This window comes from Antechinus flavipes, chromosome 1 (assembly GCF_016432865.1).
Source record: "Antechinus flavipes isolate AdamAnt ecotype Samford, QLD, Australia chromosome 1, AdamAnt_v2, whole genome shotgun sequence".
NCBI lineage: Eukaryota > Metazoa > Chordata > Mammalia > Dasyuromorphia > Dasyuridae > Antechinus > Antechinus flavipes.
Genome location: NC_067398.1, coordinates 474,764,088 through 474,786,834, shown reverse-complemented (window position 1 = coordinate 474,786,834; position 22,747 = coordinate 474,764,088). Strand labels below are relative to the sequence as shown.

The 22,747-nt window shown below is 34.6% G+C and overlaps 1 protein-coding gene across 1 annotated transcript in view; it reads left to right on the top strand.

The window, feature by feature from the left end:
• SNTG1 (syntrophin gamma 1) overlaps positions 1-22,747 on the top strand; it is a 587,999-nt gene that overhangs the window by 267,343 nt on the left and 297,909 nt on the right. The gene's annotated exons all lie outside the window — the stretch shown is intronic.

The window sequence follows — 22,747 nt, the reverse complement described above, 5'->3', positions numbered from 1 at the left end:
TGCAAAACTGATTATTTGATGGAAAACCCAAGTTATAATGTCTGGACTAGCTTTCTGAAGGATCTCTGGATGGGCCTTGGTCTTAGGTGGAGAAGTGATGAAAGCAGAAGAGCCATCATAAGAACGGTCAAGCATGGAGTCTGGACTGTGTCTGTGTCTGAGTCTCTGAGTCTGAGATGGAGCTCAAGCACACGCTTTCTCCTCACTAGTCCTCTCAGTCCTTAAATATCTTAGTACAATTACATCACTACAGCACACTGAGCATGTGCCAACTGTAGAACCATTATATCACCATATCACACTAAGTATATGCAAACTAGAGAACCATTATCTCATCAATAACACTGAGTAAACATCCTGCTGTAAGTATCCTTGCTTCAAGTAGAACAAAAGTGATCACACCCTCCTTGACTTCTCAAGAAAAGGTGTGAAGACCAGGGGAAATGGAAAGCCTAACTAGATATTGTCAGTGGGTTTCTTCTGGGCTAAAGGGTCTTATACCTTACCCAGAGTTCTTTCACTATCTGTAGCCCTATACACCAAATGACAAATAATTTTTAGATATATCAATTATTAGCTACTGCTTAAAAGGAAAAATAAGGTGAGGAGGAATAATGTGGTGAGGAAAAAAAAATTAATCCCCACAATTTCATGCTAAGAAAGAGCTGGCACTATCTCATTCACTATTACCTATAAGTAGTGGAACAGGGCACTGGGAGTATAAACCAGATCATCTGAAATGGAAATAGAAGAATCATACATAGGAAAGCAACAGGACAGGGAGTGAAGTACTAAAGAAAAAACAGAGTAATATGCTTACCAAGTTTGAAAAATATTACATATACTGACAGTTGGTGAATATAGGTACAAAGAGCCAAGAAAGAATGAATGGAGGAATTCCAGGGAATTAGAAAAATGGGTTCCAGGAAACATAATAAATGTAATCGGGGTAGAAATAGAGTCTATTGATCACTCACAAGTAATCATTATGCTTTGTTTGCTCACTGACTACTGAGAGTCATCTGCTTCTTAAATATCATTCCTACCCTTTAATTTCAAGAATCCATTTATTTGTCAATTTCTAGGGTGTCTAATGTTGACATTTCTGTGAATATCAACATCAAACTATTGCAACATTATGCCATTATATTTATATGATATAATACTTGGGAATAATTTCAAGAGAAAACTGGAAAATATCCAATTCCAAAAATATTAAGCTCCTACTGTTTATTAGGCAACATATGAATGTAACATTGAAAGACAAAATTATCTTTCCTCTGAGAGAACTTGCAATGCATTTTTGTTCACTATTTTCTGCCCATCTACATTTTTATTCCCTTATTTGGGTTTTTCTTGTCAGAGAATTGAAGTGGCTTGCCATTTCTTTTCCTAACATATTTTACAGATCAAGAATTGAAGCAAACAGGGTTAAATTCCTTGCCCAGGGTCACAAAACTACTGTCTAAGACCTGTTTTAAAGTCAAGAAGATAGTATTCCTGACTTTAGTCCAGCACCCTATCTATTATGTCACTTAGCTGTCCCAAAATACATTAGAGGGGTAGGGATATGTCAGAAATACGTAAATGTATGCATATACATACATACATATATACATATATGTTATAAAGTAAAGGTAATATGTTAAAAAGGAGTGATTTAGATGAGGTATTTTAAGAAAGTTTTTAAAAAGAAAGACTACTTTCAACAAGATGGGTCAGAAAACAGTTTTTGGAGGAGGTAATATATAATTATATCTTCAAGAAAGTGCAACGGGAATAGATAATGAAGAGTTTTGTTCTAGGGAAGAAGGACACAATGAGAAAATGCTTGTATTGATAAATGGAGATAAAAGCTGGTTGAACGAGAGGGAATTAATGTAAAATAATTCTGGAAATGTTAAAGAACCTAACCTTCCCAACAAAGAAGTTTATATTTTCTATAGGAAACAGAACTAGAGTAGGAGTAGAAGTAACAGAATGGGATTATTGAAAGCAGTGCATAATTTTATAAATATTATCTGGTACAATCTCCCTCCTACTTAGTTCTAAGCCATTTCTTTTTCTCTTATTGTCTGGTCAGAACAAATCTATAGTTAGATAAATAGATAGGTAAATAGATAGATACACACATAAATACATGCATATATACATACATAAGAGAATCATAAAAATCTGTTTCTATATTTTTACAAATAGTACAGAAATTGCATATATACATATGTTTATGTTTGTATGTGAGTATATATGTACATGTATATAAGCATGTATGTATAAATAGTGCATATATTACATTACCCTTTTTATTTTTGTTATAACTATATGGATTATCAGTACATCTCTCTTTTAAAAATATAATAGTATTTTATAGGCATGATATATTATGAACTTCAACAAAAAAGAAAGTCACAACAAAGAAAGAATATTACAACAAAGAAAAAGATGGAGGATTGTGTGTGTGTGTGTATGTGTGTGTGTGTATGTGTATACATATAATTGCAAACCTCTCTGGCAATTTCTTAAGTAGTTTTTTATTTAACGTGACAGAAACAAAACTGCCATGCTTTTTGATATTCCTTTATGAATTTCTTACTATTCTCTTTGGGATGTGTTTTCTCTCATAATTCCACCACCAAGTTATCAAAAGAATGAAAGTTTCAGATGATTCAAAAAAAAAAAAAAAGAGTAAGTGAGAAGAAAGATGGATACAAAAAGGTTGTGGGGTTTTATACTACAACTAATATGGGATATGTTGTAATTGAACATGCCCTAAATTTCAAGTCAGAAGATTTTGAAATGTTATCAAAAATAATAAAGCTTGTGACATCAAACAATTAAGATGCCTAGAATGGTTGAAAGTTTCAAAGTCTAGTAATAAAACTGAACAGTCTTGAAAGGATGAAAATGGAAGGAACATTGGAGGAAGAAGATAAATTCAATAATGAAGAGGTGACCATTTTGAACTATAGGACAGTGAATCTGAGAGAGAAAGGAAGGAAGGAAGAAATGGAAGGAGGCAGAAAGAAATGGAGGGAGACAGGATGATTAAATAGACTCTATGTAATTCTAGAAACCCAAACTGATTTGTTTTTGAAAGTTGACTCTGAAAAAATAAGTCATTTATAAAAGTTTTTTGTCCACTTCCTAAAGATGTCTTATCAATATAAAACAATTGCTATAATAGGGCTAAAGGATTCCAGAAAATCTATGAAGCCAGTTAATATAAGAATTAAAAAAAAAAAAAAGAATAACATCTCCCTTGTGCAAGTTAGAAACAAATGATACATGGTATAAAGTCTTTTCAAAATAAATTTATTATTTTTAAATGGGTCTGCTATCTAGAAAGACACAGATATGTTATCTAGGCTTCTTTTAAATTCTTTCTATCTAAAAAAAAATCAAGTTTTGAACATTTTGTGACAGGTGACATTGTATAAATCTATGATGGGAAGAAAATAATTAAAAGGTATAACATTAAGGCTCTGTGGAAAATATATGTATAGTTAAATAAAAGGAACTAGAATTTAATCACAAATTAGCCTTTTCACATTTTATAATTCAGATTTCTTTTTTCTTTAACATTTCATAATGATATGGTGGTGATTTTAAGTCTCCCAAGACTATGCTAGCCAAACATCTTAGTATATGATCTCCATTTCCTGTTGTGGAAAGTCTTCTGGAGATTAATTTCTTCACAATTAAACAGATTCTTGAATGAAGGCATCCAGGATAAAGAAGGACCTTGAGTTCACAGCACATGAAGATCATAGAAGGAATTAAGGATATTTAGCCTGAACAACAGAGGACTTCAGAGAAGACATGAGAGTTGTCTTTAATTGATTGGAAAATTGATATGGAAAATAATTAGGCTTGCTCTGATAAAAAAAGACAAATTTAGACCAAAGGAAGGGAAAACATCTTAACAATTACAGAGTTCCAAGAGTGAAATGCTTTCCCTCATGGTATGGTGAGTTCCTCCTTATAAGAGATTCTCAAATAAAACTTAAATCTCAACACCATGGCTTTTTTCTAAAAACATTTTGGAGGGGTGGAACAATGTGTGTTAAATGAGCAAATAAAAAAAGCATTTTAGAGGTGAGACATTTATTGTAATTTAGGGTCAAGAAAGAGTATTTATTTTGAGAAGTTATAGGGAAAGTAAGTGGATGCATTGGGTACATTCTCAAAGTACATAACAAGAGGATGGCCAGGTTACAGTGTGAAACAGGCTGGATTTAATTTGACATAGTTGATTCACCAGTATGGACAGCTCACACAGTAAGATTTCAAGTTTTGAGATAATTAAGTTCCCAGTGCTAGGTCTCTAATGCACAGAACAGGACAGAATATGTTTCTAAAAAAGAAAGGACAGATGGCGAGGCTGGTGCTCTGGAAAGTACAATGTTAAGGGCTGATATTAAGTAAAAGGCTACAGGTCAAAGAAAGTTTCCTGGAAAAGGCAGCATTTGTGATATATATTGCAGATAGGTAGGAATTCAATAGCAAATAGGAGTGGGAAGGGGATTTAAAGCCTAAGAAGCAGTATAAGGAAAGACATGGTCCCTATAAAACAGAATTCATATTAAAGAAATGATGAGTAATCAATCTAATAATGGAGAATAGTAGGAAATTAGTCTGCAAAGTACTTACTTATTAGCAAATATCCTGAATGCTAGGCAAAGAAGTGACTTAGTAGGAACAGATGCTTTTAAAAAGTTCTGAAGAGTGTAATGCTAGGACCAAATTTATGTGGTCATCAATTATAGGATCCTGGAAAAGACATGAACGAGGTGTCAGAAAAACTCCAGGTTTGAAAATGTTCTAATTGTGCCATCCTGCACAAATCAGTTGCATTCTAAAAATTTCAGTTCCTTTTTTGGTAAGCTGAATTAACTTTACATGGAGTTAATTGTGTAATATAATTTTGACACTCTCATGAGCAAGAAAAATTTCTGAGTGGTGTGAAGGAAAGTTTGTTCTATGAAGAAAATGGAAGATTACCTTTAAAGAGACTCATGTAATAATCTTAAAATCATAGGCTTTAGATGTAGAGGGAACCTTTGATTATTTGCTCCAAACCTCTCATTTTACAGAGGCCAAGGATGATTAAGATACAGTGGGAAAGTTGTTTAGGTTATTTGTAAAACGGGATGGAGGACAATCAATTGATACATAAAAAAAGGAAAAAAAATGTGACAGTAAAATTCACACTATAGAGTGTGAGAAGTGAAGGGCAAGAAGGAGTCAAAGATTTTAGTGACAATAAAGTGAGAAAAAGCAATAGATTATTAAATGTGCATAAAAGCTTTAAAATGAATAGGGAATAAATTAAAATGATTTAAAATACAGAAAAGTTGGGGGGGTGAATAGAAAGCTCTGGGTATTAATAGAAGCTATAAGTAGAAGTTATCATTAGAAATATAAACTGTGATTTATATAGTTTAAAACTGAAGTCTAATAATGTTATTGTCATATGTGCCCTTAATTTTCTTTAATAACTGATTAAGAGAATAACAAAATTATTTTTCCAGTGTACCATAGGCTTCTAATGTTCCAATAGTAAACAGATTATATTTGAGACTAAACCCCTAGTTTGAAGGCAGGTAGTCAAGAGCACATAATTTACTATGCAAGATTTTTATAAAGTTAGACAAGCAATTGACAAGGTGACAGATAAGGACGCCTAAATCTGTTTAGCCAAGGTGGAACAGGAAGCAAAACTCAGCAGATGTATGTTTTCTTTTCTTGGAATACATCACTGCTGTGCAGTTGTTATATTAGCCACAAAAATGTCAGACCATGGGAGGAAGTAAATTATCATTATACAACAAAAATAAACTTTTTTTTCCCCATAAAATACTAGGATATACCATACAGATATACAGATATATATGTTTTTACATCTTAAATATGTCACTTATCATTGTATCTTGCCCAAAATAAGTACAAAATATAAATGTTTATTGACTTGACTGATATAGTAATTTAATGTTTATAATTTATTTTGACTTTATCTTGGTATACGATGTTAAGTGTGGGTTCATGGCTAAGTTCTGCCATACTAATTTCCAGTTTTCCCAGCAGTTTTTATCAAATAATAAATTCTTATCCCAAAAGTTAGGATCTTTAGGTTTGTCAAACACTAGATTGCTATAGTTGATTATTTTGTCTTGTGAACCTAACCTATTCCACTGATTAACTAATTTATTTCTTAGCCAATACCAAATAGTTTTGGTGGCTGCTGCTTTATAATATAGTTTTAGATCAGGTACAGCTAGGCTGCTTTCATTTGATTTTTTTTTTCATTAATTCCCTTGAGATTCTCAATCTTTTGTTCTTCCATATGAATTTTGTTGTTATTTTTTCTAGATCATTAAAATATTTTCTTGGGAGTCTGATTGGTATAGCACTAAATAAATAGATTAGTTTAGGGAGTATTGTCATTTTTATTATATTCGCTCAGTCTATCCAAGAGTACTTAATATTTTTCCAATTATTTAAATCCGACGATTTGTGTGGAAAGTTTTTTGTAATTTTGCTCATATAATTCCTGACTTTCCTTTGATAGATAGATTCTGAAATATTTTATGCTATCGACAGTTATTCTGAATGGAATTTTTCTTTGTATCTCTTGCTGTTGGATTTTGTTGGTGATGTATAAAAATGCTGAGGATTTATGTGGATTTATTTTGTATCCTGCAACTTTTCTAAAGTTATGAATTATTTCTAATAGCTTTTTAGTAGAATCTCTGGGGTTCTCTAAGTATACCATCATATCATCTGCAAAAAGTGATAGTTTGGTTTCCTCATTACTTACTCTAATTCCTTTCATTTACTTCTCTACTCTTATTGCTGAGGCTATCATTTCTAATACAATATTGAATAATAATGGTGATAGTGGGCAACATTGCTTCACTCCTGATCTTACTGGGAAAGGTTCCAGTTTTTCCCCATTGCATATGATGCTTACTGACTGTTTTAAATATATGCTCCTGACTATTTTAAGGAAAAATCCATTTACTCCTATACTCTCAAGTGTTTTTAATAGGAATGGATGTTGGATTTTATCAAATGCTTTTTCTGCATATATTGAGATAATCATATGCTTTTCGTTAATTTGGTTATTGATATAGTCAATTATGCTAAAAGTTTTCCTAATATTGAACCAGTGCTGCATTCCTGGTAAAAATCCTACTTGGTCATAGTATATTATCCTGGGGGATGATTTTCTGTAATCTTTTTGCTAATATTTTATTTAAGATTTTAGCATCAATATTCATTAGGGAGATTGGTCTATAAGTTTCTTTCTCTATTTTCAACCTACCTGGTTTAGGTATCAGTACCATGTTTGTGTCATAAAAGGAATCTGGAAGGACTCCTTCATTTCCTATTTTTTCAAATAGCTTATGTAGCATTGGGGCTATTTGTTCTTTAAATGTTTGGTAGAATTCACATGTAAATCCACCTATTCCTGGGGATTTTTTCTTAGGGATTTGATTAATAGCTTATTCTATTTCTTTTTCTGAAATTAGACTATTTAAACAATTTACTTCCTCCTCTGTTAATCTGGGAAGCCTATATTTTTGGAGGTAGTCATTCATTTCACTTAGGTTATCAAATTTATTGGCATAAATTTGGGCAAAGTAACTCCTTACTATTGCTCTAATTTCTTCTTCATTGGCGGAAAGTTCCCCCTTTTCATTTTTAAGACTAATAATTTAATTTTCCTCTTTCCTTTTTCTAATCAGATTTACCAAAGGTTTATCTATTTTATTGGTTTTTGTTATAAAACCAAATTAGTTTCATTTATTAATTCAATAGATTTTTTACTTTCAATATTATTAATTTCTCATTTTAATTTTAGAATTTCAAGCTTAGTATTTGATTAGGGGTTTTTAATTCGGTCTTTTTTCTGGCTTTTTAAGTTGCAAGCCCAATTCATTGATCTTCTCTTTCTCTATTTTATTCAAGTAAACTTCTAAGAATATCAAATTTCCCCTTATTACCACTTTGGCTGCATCCCACAAATTTTAATATGATGTCTCATCATTGTCATTATCTTGAGTGAAATTATTAATTGTGTCTATAATTTGCTGTTTCACCCAATCATTCTTTAAGATGAGATAATTTAGTTTCCAATTACTTTTTGGTCTATTTACCCCTAACATTTTGTTGAATGTAGTTTTTATTGCATTGTGATCTATAAAGAAAGCATTTACTATTTCTGCCTTCCTGCATTTAATTTTGAGGTTTTTATGTCCTAATATATGGTCAATTTTTGTATAGGTTCCATGAACTACTGAGAAGAAAGTAAGTACCTTTCTGTCACCATTCAGTTTTCTCCAAAGATCTATCATATCCAATTATTCTAATATTCTATTTACATCTTTAATTTCTTTCTTATTTGTTTTGTGGTTTGATTTATCTAAATATGAGAGTGCAAGATTGAGATCTCCCACTATTATAGTTTGGCTGTCTATATCTTCTTGCAACTCTCTTAACTTCTTCTTTAGGAAGTTAGATGCTATACCACTTGGTGCATATATGTTTAATATTGATATAGCTTCGTTGTCTATGCTACCCTTTAGCAAGATATAGTTTCCTTTCTTATCTCTTTTGATTAGATCAATTTTTATTTTTGTTTGATCTGAGATAAAGATGACTACCCCTCCTTTTTTGACTTCACTTGAAGCATAATAGATTCTGCTCCAGCCTTTACCTTTACTCTGTATGTATCTCCCTGCTTTAAATGTGTTTCCTATAAACAACATCTTATAGGGTTCTGGCTTTTGATCCAGTCTGCTATCTGCCTCTGCTTTATGGAAGAGTTCATCCCATTCACATTTATGGTTAAAGTTACTAATTCTGTATTTCCTGACATCCTAATATCCACAGATTATGCTTTTCTTTTTCTTGCCCCCCTTATCCCCTTCCCTAGTATTAAACTTATGGGTACCACTTGTGTCATGCAGCTCTCCCTCTTTAGGATCCCTCCCTACTCCCTTTGAATCCTTCCCCTTTCTTGTACCCTTCCCTTATTACTCTTTTTCCTTTTCCCTTTTCCTCTCCCACTTTTTAATGAGGTGAGAGAAGATTCTCTGTAAAACAAATACATCAATTATTTCCTCTTTGAGCCAACTGTGATGAGATTCATACAATGTTCCTCCCTCTCTCTAAGTTCCCTCAGATATGATAGGTTTCCTTTGCCTTATCATGGGATGTACTTTCCCTCTTTTTATCTCCCCTTTTCCCTTTTTCTGACCCTATCCCCTTTCCATTTCTACTTCCCTTTTTTATGTTATATCAGTAAAATCAAATTTATACATGTGGTTTTTATGTATATTCACAACAGAAATACAGTTCTCAAGAGTTCTTTTCACCATACTTCTCTTGAGTCCTGTGGTTGGAGATCAATTTTTTTTTTTTGTTTAAACCTATTTTTTTTTTCCTTAGAAACAAATGGAATTCCTCGATTTCATTAAATGTGCATCTTCTTCCATGGAAAAAATGCTCAACTTATCTGAGTAGTTTATTCTTGGCTGCAATCCAAGTTCTTTTTCCTTCCAGAATATTAGATTCCAGGCCCTTCAATCCTTTCATGTTGAGGCAGCCAGATCTTGAGTGACCCTTATTGTGGCACCTTGGTATTTGAATTGTTTTTTCCTGGCTGCTTGTAATATTTTTTTTTTCTTTAGTCTGAAAATTCTGAAATTTGGTCACAATATTCCCTAGAGTTTTTATTTTAGGGTATTTTTCAGAAAGTCTTCGATGAATTCTTTCAACGCCTATTTTATGTCCCAGTTCTATTACTTCTGGGCAGTCCTCTTTCATGATCTCCTGTAAAATAGTATCTAGGTTCTTTTTTTTCATCAACATTTTTGGGTAGAGGACTTCCGTTAAGATGGCAGAGAGGAGGCACACAGCTGCATAAGCTCCACGCTTTCTCTCACTATCCATTTCATTACAAGCCTCTGAATTAATGCTTGACTGAAAAAAAAAAAAAAAACCACAAATAGTTACCAAGAGAAGCCATCCTTGAGATTCGCCAAGAAAGGTCTGTCTTTACTGGAGGGCTGGGACGGTTTTAGATCGGGCGCAGGCAGCAGGCAGTGGCAGTGAGAGCACGGGAGCAGACTGGAGAGGGGGTGGGGAGTGATCGCAGCCGAATCTGCGGGGAGAGCTTCGCTACAGGTTTGGATACTTTGCTCCGGCAGCAAGTTAGCAGCCCAGCAGAGAAGCTAAAAATTCTTCAGAGAAGCTGAAGAATACAACCCCAAACAGCTGGAGTCTCTCGGGACCTGGCCGCCCTCCCCTTCCCCCCCACAGTGACTCAGCACGCTTTGGGACCTCAGAGCGCAGGCGCACACAGTCCTGTTAGTGCCTCACTGCTGCCCCCTGCAGTCTGGAGAGGAAGCTCGATAACATACCCAGCCCCTCCCCCAAAGAAAGACTCCAGTTTTTTCTGTTTTTCTTTGGTAGTTTGTCTCTGATTATTAGACAGAATGAGCAAGAAGCTGAAGAGGACTTTAACCCTTGACAGCTTCTATACAGATAGAGAGCAGACTCTAAATCCTGAGGAGACTAAAAACAGACAGTCCCCAGGTGGATCCCCAAAGGAGGAGATCATCTGTTCCTCAGCACAGATGAACCTCATAGAAGTAATTAAAAAGGCTCTCACAAGGGAGCTAGAAGAAAAATGGGAAAAGGAGAGGGAGGCTTGGCAAAAGGAGAGGGAGGCTTGGCAAAAGAGCCTGGAGAAAGTTAAAGAGAGAGTGGATAAAGAAGTAAAATCCTTGAAAAATAGGATTAGTGAACTGGAAACAGAAAATAGCTCTCTAAAAAACAAAATTGGCGAAATGGAAAAAAATTCCACAGAACAAAAGAACTCAATTGGACAATTAGAAAAAGATTTTTAAAAAGTGAGCAAAGAAAATACTTCACTGAAAATCAGAATTGAACAAGTGGAATTGAATGACTCGAGGAGACAAGAAGAATCAGTCAAGCAAATCCAAAAAAATCAAACAATGGAAAAGAATGTGAAATACCTTCTGGGGAAGACAACAGACCTGGAAAACAGATCCAGGAGAGACAATCTGAGAATCATTGGACTTCCAGAAAAACATGATGAAAAAAAAGAGCCTGGACACTATTTTCCAGGAAATTATCAAAGAGAACTGCCCAGAAGTCATAGGAACAGAGGAAAAAATAAACATTGAAAGGATTCATCGATCACCCACTGAAAGGGATCCTAAAATCAAAACACCAAGGAATATAGTGGCCAAATGCCAGAACCCTCAGATGAAGGAAAAAATATTGCAAGCGGCTAGAAAAACCCAATTCAAGTATCAAGGAGCCACAATAAGGATCACCCAGGATCTGGCAGCATCCACATTAAAAGATCGAAGGGCCTGGAATATGATATTCCGAAAGGCTAAGGAACTTGGTATGCAACCAAAAATAATTTACCCAGCGAGTATGAGCATCTTTTTCCAGGGAAGAAGATGGACATTCAACGAAGTAAGCGAATTTCATCTATTTCTGATGAAAAAGCCAGAACTTAACAAAAAGTTTTATCTACAAATATAGAACTCAAGAGAAATCTAAAAAGGTAAAGATTAATCTTGGGAACTATATTTTGACTATATAGATGTATAAAGAATATATGTATACCTTGTTCTAGAAATTGATGTGGAAAGGACATTGTATCAGAAAAAGGGTAAAGTGGGGGTAGTACATCTCATGAAAAGGCATAGGAAACCTATTATATCTGAGAGAAAGAATGGAGGGGGATGAATATAGTAGGTATCTTACTGCCTTCAGAATTGGCTTTAAGTGAAAAATCTTAAGACATATTCAATCTATGGTGAAACTTCTCCCACCTCATTGAAAAGTGAGAAGGGAAAAGTGAAAAGGGAAGGAATAAGCTAAGCAGAAGGGAATACGGGAACTGGGAGGGAAAGGGGTAAGATAGGGGGAGGAACTCTAAGGCGGGGGGAGGGATACTAAAAAGGGAGGGCTGTGAGAAGCAAGTGGTGCTCACAAGCTTAATACTGGGAAGGGGGGGAAAGGGGAAAGAAGAGAGAAAAGCATAAACCAGGGTTAACAAGATGGCAAGTAATACAGAATTGGTCATTCTAACCATAAACGTGAACGGGGTAAACTTCCCCATTAAGAGGAAGCGGTTAGCAGAATGGATTAAAAGCCAGAATCCTACAATATGTTGTTTACAGGAAACACACCTGAAGTGGGGAGATACATGCAGGTTAAAGGTAAAAGGTTGGAGCAAAATCTACTATGCTTCAGGTGAAGTCAAAAAAGCAGGGGTAGCCATCCTGATCTCAGATCAAGCTAAAGCAAAAAATTGATCTAATTAAAAGAGATAAGGAAGGGCCCTATATCTTGCTAAAGGGTAGCATGGATAATGAAGCACTATCTATATTAAACATATATGCACCAAGTGGGGTAGCATCTAAATTCTTAAAAGAGAAACTAAGAGAGCTGCAAGAAGAAATAGACAGTAAAACTATAATAGTGGGAGATCTTAACCTTGCACTCTCAGAATTAGATAAATCAAACCACAAAATAAATAAGAAAGAAGTCAAAGAGGTAAATAGAATACTAGAAAAGTTAGATATGATAGATCTCTGGAGAAAATGTAATGGAGACAGAAAGGAATACACTTTCTTTTCAGCAGTTCATGGAACCTATACAAAAATTGACCATATATTAGGACATAAAAACCTCAAACTCAAATGCAGTAAGGCAGAAATAGTAAATGCATCCTTTTCAGACCATGATGCAATGAAAATTACATTCAACAAAAAACCAGGGGGAAGTAGACCAAAAAATAATTGGAAACTAAATAATCTCATACTAAAGAATGATTGGGTAAAACAGCAAATCATAGACATAATTAATAACTTCACCCAAGAAAACGATAATAATGAGACATCATACCAAAATGTATGGGATGCAGCCAAAGTGGTAATAAGGGGAAATTTCATATCTCTAGAGGCCTATTTGTATAAAATAGAGAAAGAGAAGGTCAATGAATTGGGTTTGCAACTAAAAATGCTAGAAAAGGAACAAATTAAAAACCCCCAGTCAAACACTAAACTTGAAATTCTAAAAAAAAAAAAAAAAAACATTTTTGGGTAGTCCAATGAACCTCAGGTTATCTCTCCTAGATCTATTTTCCAGGTCTCTTGTTTTTCCAAGTAAATATTTGACATTTTTTCCCAATATTTCTTTCTTTTTTTTTTTTTTTTTGGTTTTGCTTGACTGATTCTTGATGTCACTTTAGTGAGTTATTTTCTTCAATAGTTTGTTTTTTACTTCCTTTTGTATATGTCCAATTGACTTTTTAAATGAGTTGTTTTGCTCTATGGAATTTTTTTTCCATTTCACTATTTTTTTTTTTCCAATTCACAAATTCTGTTTACCTGTACTTCTTGGGCGTTTTTTACCTTTTCCAATTCACATTTCAGGAAGTTGTTGCTCTTTTGCATAGCTTCTCTTTCCTTTCTCCATTTTTCTTCTAGTTCTCTTTTAAGGTTTTTAATAGTCTCTTCTAGGAGAGCCCTTTGTTTTGGGGACTAACAATTGTCTGGATACTGTTTGCTATTAGTCTCCTCGGGGTTGAAAAGCTGGTCTCTTTTGTATAGAAGCTCTTGATTGTCCTTTTGATTTTTTTACTCATTTTTAAAAGCCTGTAGGGTCTGCCTTCAGGGCCAGGGGGTTACCAGCTTCCTCTGCAGAGCAGTGATAGGTGAATGGACAGGTAGCTGTCCTACTGACCAGCTATAAAGAGTAGCGAGGTACAGGAGTGCTCTGGGAAAGAGTTCCACACCCGGAAGTAACTCAGGCCTGCAGGGCTGAGCTGGGAAAGTGCCCTGCAAAGAACTTTGCTGTGGGGGTTAAGGACTGCCCTGAGGCTAGACGCTGAGCAATGAAAGTTTCACTATCCCAAGCCAAATCCCTCCCTGGAGCTGTGGGTATTAGTGAATAGCCTTTCAGGGAAGGGAAGTGTCTCTGCCCTGGGAAGTTCTATTGCCCCAGGCAAAGCCCTCCAGTGTGTAGATTAGAGGCTGTTTCCCCCCTGCCATGCAGATTTGTACTTGCCCCCACAAAAACCCACTGCAAGATGTGGCTGCAGGGCTGTGTTATGGGTCAGCCTGAGTCACTTCCTGTTTTGAATATTATAGCCAGATCTTGTTAGGTTTTGGCGTTTTTTAGAGAGTACCCTCTGCCCTGGCTTTAATTTCTCTACTGGTTTACTGCTTTATAATTAAGGCAGAGCCATTAGCCTATGGGAGAGTCATGTCTAGCCACAGAGGTCACCCCCACTGCTGGTCTGCTCCTGGACGCTAGTTTCTCCCTGCCTGCGCTGATCTGTTCCAGGCCCCTCAGGACAAACCTTTTCTGGTGATCTTCCAGATTATCTTTGGCTGGTGAGTTGTTGTGCTTCTAATCTTCATGGGTTTTACCCATCAAGGGCTATTTTTGAGGCTGAATTTAATAGTTGGTTGTGAGAGGATGAGAGGAGCTTAGAAAGTGGCGTGTGCCTTCTCCACCATCTTGGCTCCCTTTACTTCTTTTTAAAAAATAAATTAATTTATTTTTATTATATTTTGTTTTATGAATCATGCTAGGAGAAAAAAATCAAAGCAAAAGAGAAAAACCATAGGAGAGATAAAAACCAGAAAAAAAAAAAAAAAAAAAAAAGAAGTGAACATAGCATGTGTTGATTTACATTCAGTCTTCATAGTTCTTTTCTAGGTGCAGATGACATTTTCTGTTGGAAGTCTATTGGGATTGCTTTAGTTCACTGAACCACTGAGAAGAACCAAGTCTTTCATAGTTAATCATCACACATTCTTGCTATTATTGTGTACAATGTATTCCTGGTTATGCTTGTTGTACTCAGCTTCATGTAAATCTTTTGAGGCCTTCTTAAAATCAGTTTGTTCATCATTTTTATAGAACACTAATGTTCCATTATCTTCATATACCACAACTTGTTCAGCCATTCTTCAGTTGATGTAATCTACTCATTTTCCAATTCTTTGCTATCACTAAAAGAGCTGCTTTAAACATTTTTTTGTACATGTAGGTTCTTTTTGGGGTAGGACTTCTATGGATGTTAAAATCATATGTTTAGTGTGGACAGGTGTGTGCTCTGGGCAGAGTGATTACCATATACCTCTTTTGACTACTACTTCCTAATTAGCTCTCCAATTTCAAAAGAGGTCTGAATTATGAAATGGTTTGGAGACTAGTAAAACTTTAGAAACTCTTTCTTTAATGGTTCTCCCCAACCTCATCCTTTAATTTTACTTTTGCTTGAACTTTCTCTTCAAACCACTTTTATTAACTTGGACTAAGATAATTCTATGTGGCCATATTCTTCAATAACATCTTTAAACAACAGGATTTTATATAACAGATTAAAGGAGGAGGCTTCCCATTGCAGTCTATGATGCCAAAAACCAAGGAGATAGGGTTGAATCGCTCCTCCTCTCCCCACTCTAGTAAAACACTCTAGTAAACAGGTGAAATGGAAATAGAAGTAGTCCAATACAAAAGGGGAACTAGAGATTTTCTGGGAAGTAGCTTGAGAACATGTTGATGAAGAAATATTGTTAATTGAACCCTGGTGACTTGTCTTATCAACTACTAAAATTCCTGATTTCCATAGAGTTCTTTTATTTCAATCCTTTATTACTCACTCCTTTAATCACATATATATGTGATTACCTTCATATATGCTTTGTTACATCAGAAAGTCTTAGTTCTACTCAATTTCCTTGATTTCTATCCTAGGGACAGCACTCAATATCCCTCATTCCTTTCTTGCTCAGCAGAAGAAACATGCTGGATAAAGAAGCATGGCTCCCAGTCTTCCTCTTCCACCTTTCATCATGATTTCTCTGCATTTCACCAAGTATGGCTAGTCTACCAGAAGGTAGTTCCCCCAAGATCAAAATTCCTGGAAATTTAGGAAACTCTAAGAAATGCTTATGTGCCAGAATCCGGTTTAAGTCTTTATTAATAGAGAGATTACCTTGAGAAAAAGAATATGGCCAGAATGCATAAAATGCATTTAAGGAAGCAATAGATTGGAGGAAGGAAGATCCATTAAGATGTTTTCCTGGGCTGTTATGACTCACATAAGTACTCTGGTAGGTTAGGTTTGGTTTTATAATGTAATGATTCAGTCATAGGTCACTGATCAGTTAACAAAAATGAGATATACTTAGTTATAGTAGGAGAAGAATATTTTATAAGAGCGAGGAGTTGATTCTACTGAAGGAAGCTACCTTGTCTGAGTTTCCTATTATAATTAACTAGCCAAGAATGAGAGAAAGAAATTGAACATTATTGTAATTATTTTTTTAAGCAGTGAACAAGAAAGTTATATTGACAATCTGAATCTTTAGTTCCTGAGTCAGCCAAACCTCAATGATCTTTCTTTTCAAGAAAGTCAAGCATAGTAGGAGAGGGGGTGAAGAGAGTTAGTGAAGTGGCTATTAAATCCTCTAAGTATTATACAATTAATTCCTGAATTAGTATAATAGTAAAAAAAAAAAAAAAAAAAAAAAAAAGAGAGAGAGAGAAAAGAAGTCTTAAGGCTTCTTAAATGGTTGACATAGAGAGTAAAAGAAAGATGATTTTATTAACACATCTTTTTACATTCTAAAATTTAGTGATACTGAAATATAAAGTCAGGATGATGGATAGATTAATGACCGAATTAGGGAATAAAGAACTAGTTCATATAGATAACTAATGAGAGTAATGGCTTTAATTTAAAACTATTGAATTTAAGATGAAAATGTCCATTATAGCTTAGAAATGTGAGATATTCCAGTAGTAGAAATAAGGATTTAAGAGTTAGCCACAGAAGTAAAATCTGAATAACAAAATTGGATATATATAGTCTCTGAGAGGAAGAACAAGGGGTAAAGGAAGAACAGATTTATAGAAAGTTTCCACAATTAATGAGCAGGAGAAGAAAGAGGAGACTGAAAGGTTTAAAGCAAAGAGATTATAGAGAAGGGAAAGGAAAAAAAAAAACAGTATGTCATATCAAGGAAACTGAGAGAAATGAGAATTTCAAGATAAAAGAGATGGTAGTTAATATTAAATGCTTTGGAAAGGTCAAGAATGGTAATAATGGATTTTTTAAAAATTGGATTTAGCAACTGAGAAATCATTGGTGAATTTCAGTAGTATAAATTTTATAGAGTGATAGGGATGGCAGCTGATTATAAGGGGTTGAGGAATGAGTGGGTGATAGAGTACTGGAAACAGCAGGAATACATCACTCAGTTAGGAATTTGGCAGTGAAAAGAGATGAGAAAAATAGAATGGCAGCAAGAAAGCTCTATGATTATTTGTAGCAAGACTTGGCAGTAGTGGTATAATGAGTTTGTTCCAAAAGCAGCAGGTGTGGATGACAGGGTTGAAAAAAGTAAAAAGTTGGGAATTAGGGGGAAGGCACATATTAATGGCAAAAGGAGTAAAAATTCTAGGTATGTAACATTTTGTTGCTACAAGGAGACATTAAGTCAGAGTCTTGCCTCAAAATTTTGAACAGAACATTGATAAGGTAATGACACTACAAATCCTTTATCTGAAACAATTGATAAGGGACTGTTCTGCCAGTATAACATGAGGCCTAAATCTTTGAGAAGAGTCGTCTTGTCATTTCTAAAATCAGAACTTAACCATCAAACTTCAATTTCAAAGTATGTTTTGATACTAACAAATATGATGATGAATGCATGTAATATTTCAAACTTATTTGACAACTGTATTTAAATGAATCACCTGAAATAGCAGTAACTGTAGAATTTTGGAACAATTAAAGGATATGATTTCAGAGGTACTGATATTGAATAGCCTGTCATTGCAAAAGAACATTATTCTAGAAATCTGGCAGATTCTAAATGGAAGGTCCATCCATAGAGCAGAACAACAGAGGATATCACAAATTGTCAGCCAATGAAACATATCTTTTTCAAATTGTTTGATTTTTTTATGGCCCTATATCTTAATTATTGACATATATCACCAACTGTCAAGAAAGTATTTTCACTTAATCATTAATTAAAATTTGTGAAAATATTTTCCTATTATTATATTATGCTTCAATTTTCTTTTCAGATCTATTATATGACAGATACAGGAAACTTCCAGTAATGAATTCCTTTCTAACTATGCAGATTGGCACCTGCTCTATAATGCATTTATTCCTAGGCACTTGGCTAGGGTACTAAGAGGTTTTGTGATCTGCCTACAGTAACACAACCCTAGTTGTGCTATTTGTTAGAATCAGTATATTTGAAATTCTGTTCCTCTTTCTGCTGATTTAGAGAGTTTGTATTGAATGAAATGTTAGGAGGATAATCACAATTATAAAATCCCTTAAATAGATATTTCATAAACCTTAGGTAAAGAGTTGGTTCTTTACTTTAGTTTACATTTGTATTGATCTCTATTTAACCTTTGGCCTCATTGTGGTAGTGGCAAAATGAAAGTTAAGGGAAGCAACAGAGTATATTACATTGTTTGTTTACAGATGGGAATCAGAAGGGCAATTAGGAACAAATAATATTTGAGGAGGTGGAAAGCATCTGCTTACATTTTCTGTTTGGATATTTGTTGTTCAGTTGCATCCAAATCTTCATGACCCCATTTGATATATATTTTTTTAAATAAAGATACTGGACTGGTTTACCATTTTTTTCTCCTCATTTTACCAATGAGGAGACTGAGACAAACAGGGTAAAGCGACTTGCTTAAGGTCATCTAGCTAGTAAGTGTCTGAAAATAGATTTGAATTCATGAAGATGAATCTTCCTGATTTCAGACCTGGCATTTAATGCAGTTCACCACCCACCTGCCCTTGCTTACAGATAATTTGGGCCAAAAACTTACTCAATCTGTCCAATAACTACCTTTCCTCAATGCTAAATTTTCTTTCTTTTCATTGGTTATCCCTATACTGCTAATTCTCTTGAATTCCTTCCTTTTCATTAACAAAGTCTTAAATCTTTACCACCACAGGGTATGTGACAATTTCCCTCACCCAATAAGAACAGATTCAATTGAAAATTTCATTGATCTGGAAGTCTGGGCCTTCTCACTTATCTAATTTTACTTGATTAATTATATCAAGAATTTTATCATCTTCACGTACAACATAACTAAAATGGAAATGTTTTACATAATTGTACCTATATTAGATTGCTTTCAGTCTTAAAGTTGAAGGAATGGAGGGAAAGAGGGAGAAATAGAATTTGGAACTCAAAACTTTAATAATTAAAATATTATTTTAACATGTAATTGAGAGAAATTACATATATGTGTGTGTGTGTGTGTATGTGGGTCTATCAGTCTGTCTGTCTGTCTGTCTATCTTTCTATCTATAGCTATAAATAGTCTTAGTACCTAACTCAGGTAGTTATTTTTATTGGTGTGGAATAAACAAAATACCCCCTCCCCATTCTAACACTTGTAATATAATAGTAACAATAATGCTAAATTCAAAAGTTCACAATGAACTTTTCCAATAACAGTCTAACAATCTACTATATTACTCAGCGTTCACTTCTACAGCATGTTGGTCAAGGGGATTCAAACCTAATTGTTACACCAAAAAACAGGTTATTATTTCTGTTCTCTTTCCCTGATAGCTCTTCTCCCTGTGGTTAAGAATCTAACTCTATCCTGTCCTTTGCACTCTAAATTCTTGATCTTTTGTCCTATTGATGCTCATGCCTTGCAAATTCTAGCCTTGTATTATTCCTACCATCTGTCTTCTTCACTCCTACTAATATTCTGCTGAAAAGAGCTACTGGAAGTCACACAAATGAGGAAATTACAAATTTATGCTAGCTAATCTCAGCAGATTCCCCACTGCAGAAAGATAATTCTTTTATTTTTTGCTAATTTAGTCTTTAACCCACTGACCTCATGTCTGCCCATGTTACACCAGTGCCAGAAAACCCTAGCAATTCTTTATTTCCTCTAGTATCAAATTTAAATTCTTCTATTTCACATTTAAAATTCTTTATAATCCAACTACAACCTGCCTGTTAAGCTTTATTATGGAAAAAAAAACCCTTCAGAATAGTCTATGATCTACCCAGATCAGACTTTTATTAAACTAAGATTTTCATCTCCATGACTTTACTTTAGCTGCTAGGAATGCAATCTCTTCACCTCCCCACAACTCTCACCAGCAAAAGTCAGAGAATCTGACAGCGCCATATTTCACACATAATGGGACTAATGATGAGTTTTGACTGATATGAATCATTTGAAACCTTTTTTTTTTCTAACTTCCAAATTATTCTTCAGAAAGGTTGATCTGTTTTATGTCTCTCCACCAGCAATGTATTAATATGCCTGTTTTTCCTCGATGCTTTCAATAATAATTATTTTATAAATGATGATATGGAACTTGATCTGTGGTCAGAGGCAATGTCTCCATATTTACTGTTATTCCCCTATTCTTATGAGAAGATGCTTGGACATTGGGTGGGAAAGAAGCAGACTCATTTCAAAGACCCATAGAACACTCATTCAAGTGGAGCTAATATCTTTAACTAACTGTATTAGAAATTGTAAGTGTTAACTCAGTATTTTATATGCCACATACAAAAACATGACTCTGCATCTACACTTTATCATTCAAAAGTCACATATAAAATATTCATTTTATGTAAAGACTCACAATATACTTAGAGATTACAAAGAAAAAAAAAGTAAAATTTCCTATCCTCATTTTGGTGGGGAGACATAGCATTCATACAGATAAATAAGTAAAGATAATTTGAAGAAAGAAGGAACAATATTAACTGATAGAGTTGGACAGCCATAAGGGATCAAGAAAAGGTTGATGGAAGAAGTGACACCTGAGGTAGGCCTTGAGGGAAGAGAAGGGTTCTGAGAGGGGAAGATGAAAATTGTAAATGTCAGTGAACATTCCTATGAAGACTTTGAAAGCCCATAATCCAAACTTTTCCCCTGAACTGAAATTCTGTTTTCACTTATTTTTAAGGTTATACTTTTAAGTTCAGGATTTCCAAATCAGTGCTTGCTTTTTATAACTGCCCTTTCAAATGTTTGAAAGTTTCTTTAACGGAAGCTTTAGATTTCTTGATGATCATTCAGTTCTTAGAGGTCCATTTGAAAATGCAAATTAAAAAAAAAAAGAATAGGTCTCATACATTTTATTTTTACTTTATTTTTTAATTGTTATTCTCCATACTCTTTGAGATTTTCTCAGTAAATGAGGGACACCAAATAAATATTTTTTACTTATTTTTTACTTTTTTTTTTGGTTTCTTTTTTTGCTGAGGCAATTGAGTTAAGAAACATGCCCAGGGTCACACAGCTAGGAAATGTTAAGTGTCTGAGGCCTCATTTGAACTCAGTTCTTGCTGACTTCAGGGCTGGTGCTCTATTCACTGTGCCACCTAGCTGCCCCTACTTATTTTCTTTATCTGAATGTTTATATTACTCACTTCTATGTCTCTCCCTTGTCATTTACATATTGCCTTATAGAGTCAGTCTATGTACAGATAATGTTTTTTCTAATGAGATTATGAAACATGAGACAAAGCCAAGAAGGTGGAGTGAAGGTAGGGACTTACCCTAGTTCTTCCCCATTCCTCTACCAATAACTTTGAACAATGAATAGACAAATCTTAGAGCATCAGAAGCCACAAAAAAGAGTAGAACAATTTTTCAGCTGAAAGAGCCTTGAAAGTTTGTCAAGAGGGCAGTCTCAGTGCAAAGCATACCAGCCCAATATAGCCTCATGAAAGCAGGAACACATCAGTGTTCTTCAGACCCCTCAGCCCACAAAGGCAAAGGACAACTGAGCAGGAAAGGTTTGGCTACTAGGATATGAGGAGAATCACAGCTCAGAATCCAGCTTTGAGAACCACTGAATCAAAAACAGTGACAGACCACAATGAGATGAACTGGAGCAGTGTCACTGGGCTTGTGAAGATCTCAATGCACACAGGTAGGGGAATCAGAACAGCTGGTCAGAGGGAGATTGCAGGGGGCCTCTTTACTGACATTGGAACAGGATTCTGTGATTTTCCCCTAATCAGATCTGGGTTGCAGTGCTGGCCCAGAATACAAATCCATAGAAGGATCACTGAAAAGAGCTGAACAAATCCTCTGAAATTTGGGATGCTGCACCCTGGAAACAGAGACTTAATTTAACAAAGAGTTAGAAGCCAAATAATAGTCTGGGGAAATGAGTAAAGAACAGAATAAACTTCTGACCATAAAAAGTTATTGTGGTGACAAGGAAGATCAAAATACACAATCAGAAGATGATAATAAAGTCAAATCTCCTATATTCAAAGTCTCCAAGAAAAATAAGAATTGGTCTCAGACCATGGAAGAGCTCAAAAGGGATTTTGAAAATCAAGTAAAAAAGGTCCAGGAAAAAGTGGGAAGAGAAATGAGTGATGCAAAAGGAAATATGAAAAACTACTGAGTAGAAGAATGCCTTAAAAAGCAAAATTGTCCAAAGGGAAAGGACGTACAAAAGCTCGCTGAGGAAATTAATTTCTTCAAAATTAGAATTAAGCAAATGGAAGCTAATTGCAATATTTTTTCCTTCACTTGGGAGTGCCAGAATTTGGCCATAATATTCTTGGGAGTTTTCATGTTGGGATCTCTTTCAGAAAATTATTGATAGATTCTTTGATTTTCT